This window comes from Ooceraea biroi, chromosome 4 (assembly GCF_003672135.1).
Source record: "Ooceraea biroi isolate clonal line C1 chromosome 4, Obir_v5.4, whole genome shotgun sequence".
Lineage (NCBI taxonomy): Eukaryota > Metazoa > Arthropoda > Insecta > Hymenoptera > Formicidae > Ooceraea > Ooceraea biroi.
The window spans coordinates 7,951,761-7,958,162 of record NC_039509.1 but is presented as its reverse complement, the minus strand read 5'-3'; the positions used below and the strand labels follow the sequence as shown (position 1 = coordinate 7,958,162).

The 6,402-nt window shown below is 34.1% G+C and overlaps 1 long non-coding RNA gene across 1 annotated transcript; it reads right to left on the bottom strand.

Moving 5' to 3' along the window:
* Window positions 1-790: 790 nt before the first annotated feature.
* LOC113561867 lies at window positions 791-3,995 on the bottom strand. The gene is made up of 2 exons (XR_003406493.1): window positions 1,476-3,995; window positions 791-1,006 (listed from the first exon to the last, which is right to left on the bottom strand). It is a non-coding gene; the product is annotated as an uncharacterized LOC113561867 (long non-coding RNA).
* Window positions 3,996-6,402: the final 2,407 nt, after the last annotated feature.

The window sequence follows — 6,402 nt, the reverse complement described above, 5'->3', positions numbered from 1 at the left end:
TCAGTTTATTATAAAACAAAAAAGGTTATGTTCATCTCTTACCCACAATCTTATCGTGCTCATATTATTACAAATACATTGCATCATAATGTTACTATAATGTTACATTGCAATATTTCTTAGGGCGAACATTTTACTGTTGCTGCAAGCTTGCAACAATGTTGCCGAAACATTTCGCAACTTCCATACAATATTACAATGTTTCATAATGTAAGGTGTATAGGCAGGAGCACTATGTTTACACAACGGGACTAGGTGTTTACATGGTGACTACTGTACGTTCCCATGCAGCACTGAAAGATTCCAGAAACATTGCATAAGGCAGGAGCACAGACTTTTGCATAAGCGCATAAAAAGATGCATAAGGAATTTGATTGATCTATAAGCATGTGCATAAGGAAATAGACCAATCAAATTCCTTATGCATCTGTTTATGCGCTTATACAAAAGTCTGTGCTCCTGCCTTATGCAATGTTTCTGGAATCTTTCAGTGCTGCATGGGAACGTACAGTAGTCAATATGTAAACACCTAGTCCCGTTGTGTAAACATAGTGATAGGAACGATAAGTGCAAATAGAAACAACATTTATTCGACTGAATATTTAGTATTTTAAAGAAATATTTAAGTTCAGTAACATCCTGAAATCGGGAGACTATTAATTACCCACAGTGCAATTGTGACGTTCTCCTGAAATCTGTGTCTAATATAATTAAGCATTCTTCCTACTTCAGTAAAGTGATCTTTAAGAAAGGGAAGTCATACATTCTCATCCAAAACAATCAAATAAATTAGACAAACAATGTTGATAGTATATTTTTATAAAAACAAATACTTATTAAACTTCGTTACATTGCAATATTGCTAAGTAACAAGATTATAGTAGCTAAGTAGCTAAGTAGCTAAGTAGCAATATTTGATTGCTAAATATAAAGCATGAACGTACTAAATTTCAAATAGAAATGTTAGTTTATCTCCACAAGGACTGATCTCTTCTCAGAGAAAGTTCTAAATAAGAAAAAAATGTTACTGATTTTTAAGCCGATCCAAATAAATTTTATGATGTTTAGATTTCGTATGTTCACTCATCTACATCCTTAAAGCAATGATCATAAAAAAACAATGAAATATATACTGTCATTAGATGATCATAATGGCTGCATTCAGCAGACTCAACTGCTTAGCAATCGAACATAATTGGTTCTAACTTTTAGAACCAACAAATCAACATCGAGTGCCAGCGGAAAATCTAGTAATGTTGTCCAACTGTTGAGTCTGCTGAATGCGGTCATTAGTTGCGATAATTGCGTACGTTATAATGAGATTCAGGTTACTTGTTTAAAATATATTTAAATATGTATGTTCATCAAGTCATATGGAGAACACCGATTATCTAACCTCAATCACAATAGATGACCAAATAAGTACGCTGTACGAAGAGCAAGAAATAAGTACCATACAGATAATTTATATTTACCTGTCTTTTATTCATGTCGATATGTTCAATCTAGAATTGCTTTTTTCTGATCAGTTATCACTTTGTTGCGCACCACATGAAATTCCACGCCTCTCACGCTTCGCTGCACTATATTCTGCTGATGGATGATGTAAGCCAAGAAAATGAACAACAGAATTAAGACCCAATAAAAACGTTTCACTCAAGTACTCCGTTGTACTTGATAAAGTACAAATTGATATCAAAGTATCGTCAAATTGATGAGGGATATGACGCCACGAAGAGCATAGTATAACTACTACATGGAACATGACATCCATTAGACATCCATATAACCTCCACAATTCCATGCGACATCTATCTCCACGGTGGATATGAAGTGGATCTCCATTAGAGATTCTCCCATTGGCTGTTTTCCTTTTAGGCAACACAGTCGACACTTTTAACGCAATCGACACACATCGCTTTCCATTTAGAATTTGCGTATACCGCGTTCCATTGTACTGTGACAAACTGTGTGCGAGTGTAATAATCTGTGTCGATTTGTGTCTCCTAAAAGAAAAGCAGCCATTGTCGATATCCACTGCATCCATCATGAATGTCTATTAAACGTTTATTATAGATGTATAATAGATTTATACATATTAATATGTCTGACACATTAAAATCCAAGTTTTATTAGTTATTTAAAATTCCTAGTCTATTTTACAAACGTACTTAAAAATAGTATAACAACTATAACATTAAGAAAATTTAGAAAAGGGTTCGACAACAACGAATCTTACAACATCGGATTCAACGATGGAGCTTTTACAAAGAAATCACCTAGGCAATGCCCCCAGAACGGCAAAACAAATCAGAAATGAATTCATGAATTATTTTGTAAACGAAGGAAAAGTCCCGTGGCAAGAAAATTTCATACACTGATTAATTTATATAAATTAAACGACTAAATATCTATATATCATATTACCACAGATTAATAGACAGATAGCCAAAGGCCCGGGTTAAGGCGAGACCAGCATTTCTCACTGAGTCTGTCGGTAAGGGGCAAAGTGTGTCGATAATCGAAATACGGAAATGCTGGTCTCGCCTTAACCCGGGCCTTTGGCTATCTGTCTATTAATCTGTGATATTACTAAATAAAATATCTATGTAAAATATAAAGTCTTACCTCATTTTCATCTTCGTTAATATTAGATGTAGAAGCTCTGGGTGTCTCTTATTCATACAAGAAATCCAATAGATGAAAGTACCATAAATGTGTATAAGTATATACCCAGACAGCCAAATCTGTCGAGAGCAGATCTTGCAAGTATCTGCTACGAAGTTTGTCGGCAGAAGTAGTACAGATTGCATGCCGGATTTGATATATCATAATGTTGACAGAAAGCCAACAAAAGTATAATAGAGTCTATATAACATACTCAGACAACAGATTGGTGATAGAAGTCGAACAGAGTACGCGCACAACACCTGAGCGCAGATAGACGGCAGAAACCACGCAGGGCCTGCTAACAGAATCTGTTGGCAGATTGGCAGCAGAAATCGAGCAAAGTCTGTTGTTTAATAGCGATCTAAATGGTCACTGAAAACTTTTACTCCTTTTTCTATTATTTAAAGGGAGGAATTTTTAATAATTATTACCAAACAGCACACAGATATCCGAAAGACATCCATAAGATATTCTTCAAGGATATTGAAGATATCAGACCATTCGTTTTACGGCAGATTTCTGCTGCCAATCTGCCAACAGATTCTGTTAGCAGGCTCTGCGCGGTTTCTGCCGTCTATCTGCGCTCGCAGGTGTTGTGCGCATACTCTGTTCGACTTCTATCACCAATCTGTTGTGTGAGTATGGTATATAGACTCTGTTATACTTTTGTTGGCTTTCTGTCAACATTATATGATATATCAAATCCGGCATGCAATCTGTACTACTTCTGCCGACAAACTTTGTAGCAGATACTTGCAAGATCTGCTCTCGACAGATTTGGTTGTTTGGGACCTAATACGTCTAAGAAACATATATTATTAGGCTAACATGTGCTGCTTGGGACGCATTCCTCACCTCTCAATGCAAAACGCTTGCAGCTGATAAAACCTACATACGATCTCGCTTTATGACATACGCAAAATAATAACGAGAGCTTCAATTCAATGCTCTGCAAAAACGCATACAAACACGTATATATTTTATGCAGTTAACACAATTGAAATTGCTGCTTACTTAGCAACATGAAGGCTTCACTAGCACTAAATATTGCAATAACAGTGGGTATTATCATAGTTCATGGGTATGATCGAATGCTCACATGTTCGCCATCCAAACGATAACATGCGCATTATATCAGCCCGGGAAAAAATGAAAAAGATCTCATTACATATGCATAGATCAAATTAGATCTTAATACGTAGATCTCATTGGATCGCTATTTTGACCTGATTTAAATGGATCTACTTATATCTAGATATATATATTTCTATCTCATTCGTTTCAGAAACCATCAGAAAAATATTTTTATATTTTATGAATTACTCTCTAAATTTCGTGTAGTGGAATCTCACTCTTTTGAAATATCACTTCAAGTAATAGTGATTTCAAAAGTTTCAAAAGAAAAGAAGAAGAAAAGAGTATTGGATCGGTTTTCCGGATGGTTTATAAGTTATTTATAAGGTGATAACCATTGAACTATAACCTAACTGGAATGAGCGCCAAGCCGCCATTGCCGTTTAGTGAGAAAGGACAGTAATACCCATTCTTGTGTCGTCTTTGTCTAAACGGCAATGGCGGCTACAGGTTGGGAAAGGACAGCTATACCCTGCTTTCACCCTCTCTTTCTAAACGGGTCACGTGACCCGAGAACAATAGCAGTGCTCATTCCAGTTAGGATATAGTTCAATGGTGATAACACAAATGTTACTTGCGAGAACGTCACGTCTGGCCTGGCCATCTATCGGTCGCTTGGTGAATCAGAGGTGGGAATCACACACACTTGTGTTGATTTTTGTCTCTTGTTCCATAATCGAGTACATTGAAACGTATGATGTAAAAATAATTAATACTCGCAAATTAAGTAGAAATTACTATTTTTTTATATTAATTATATAATTTCGAATCAATTTAATACAACACATTTTTCGTTTCTGTTATTTCATTCTATCTCATGAGATCTACATTTATGTCTCATCAGATCTACAAAGATCTAGCATTAGTCCTGAATTATCGAAATTATATCCACTAAAATCTGATCTAACCAGACTTGGTGAAATTGACTATCTTAATGTCATTATAATATGGATCTGTAGACATAAAATAATGAATTTAATCATTTTCAATGTCAGATTCCAGGCAGCACATGTTAGCCTAATATATGTTTCTTAGACGTATCTAATGTCTAAGAAACATAAAGTACCATTTAAGAAACGGTTTAAATAGAAACCGTTTTTAGACCTAAATTTTAAAAACGTATTTTTCACGTTTGAACTATCGGTTTACTTAACCTGCAGACTTGATGAAATTGATCTAAATCTCTATAGATCTAACGTTAATAATTTTAATATCCTATAATTATATCTACTTCGATATTATTATATCTCCATAGATCCCATCGGAAATATATTTAGTTTCGATTATATAAAAGTAGATATGCCTAGATATTATTAATATATCTTCGTAAATTTAAAATCTAATTTCCTCAAATTGGATACAACATTTAAGTGGATCTTAGTTTATCCAATCAGATTTTAGTGAATATAATTGCGATAATTCAGGACTAATGCTAGATCTTTGCAGATCTGATGAGACATAAAAGTAGATCTCATGAGATAGAATGAAATAACATATAATCTACGCATACATAATGAGATCTTTTTCATTTTTTCCCGGGAGCAGAGCATAGACATGACAAAGCTTCGAAGGAAGCCAGAAGAGTCCGCAGAAATGAGCAGATGGATCTATAATAATTTTTATAAGGAGGAGGAAGATTTACTGTATGGTCCTGGATTAGCTGTAATTACCGTAAATCACCTCCGACTTTAAAACAGTAATCCGACTTTAAAGCCGTTTTTCTCGAAATAACATTTTCCAAGCTGGTTGGCAACTTTTCTCGAGAACTAAATGAATTCTGATTGTTTTTGAGCAAAAATGTTTTTGTAAAACACATTGCTTTCTATCGTATGAATGCACAGAATTTCGATATCTGTAAAATTTTTATTTTATCGAGCAAAAATATATGTTATGAACTTTTATGTGAAAATCGGACTTCTTTTTTTATCATGCTGCCATTTCCTCAATTTTCATTTTTTCCAAAATTCCTACATTCTGCATATGAGAGCCACACTCTTTACGATTAAAAATTTTTTTGCAGATCTGGTTCATGACGCCTACAGCCGGAGAAAACCTGCCAACCGTCCGAACGCATCTTTTCCAACGCCGCATATTGCAACGGCCTGCAATTATTTGGCAACAAACAGTTATATAGTCTTTTAATAAATAAATAATTTTGTAAAGAAAAGATTGACAAATATATATGACACGAAGTTTCAAATTAATCGGAGTTACGGTTTTACGGCTCAGAAAAAATTTTCGAAAAACATATTTTTCAGGCCTACAAGGTAGAATGTCTCCTTAAACAATTAAATTTTGGAATTTAAAAAAAGAATATTTTCTAATAATTTCGTAATTTATTTCGCAATTTTGCTCGATATAAATATTATGCCAATATCATAATGCTTAGAAAAAATGAAAAAGAAAATCTCCATTATGTCGGTCCCAAATATTTACTCTTCATCTTATTTGTGTTCCTGTAACAATATGAAAATGTTTTTAATTGATACTGACAAAGAGATAAGCTAGTAAAACTGATACAAGATGAGTCTCGTTATTAAAAACTTTAAATATAAATATACATACAGAGAATATGTATGTGTAGCGAATGTGTGTGTC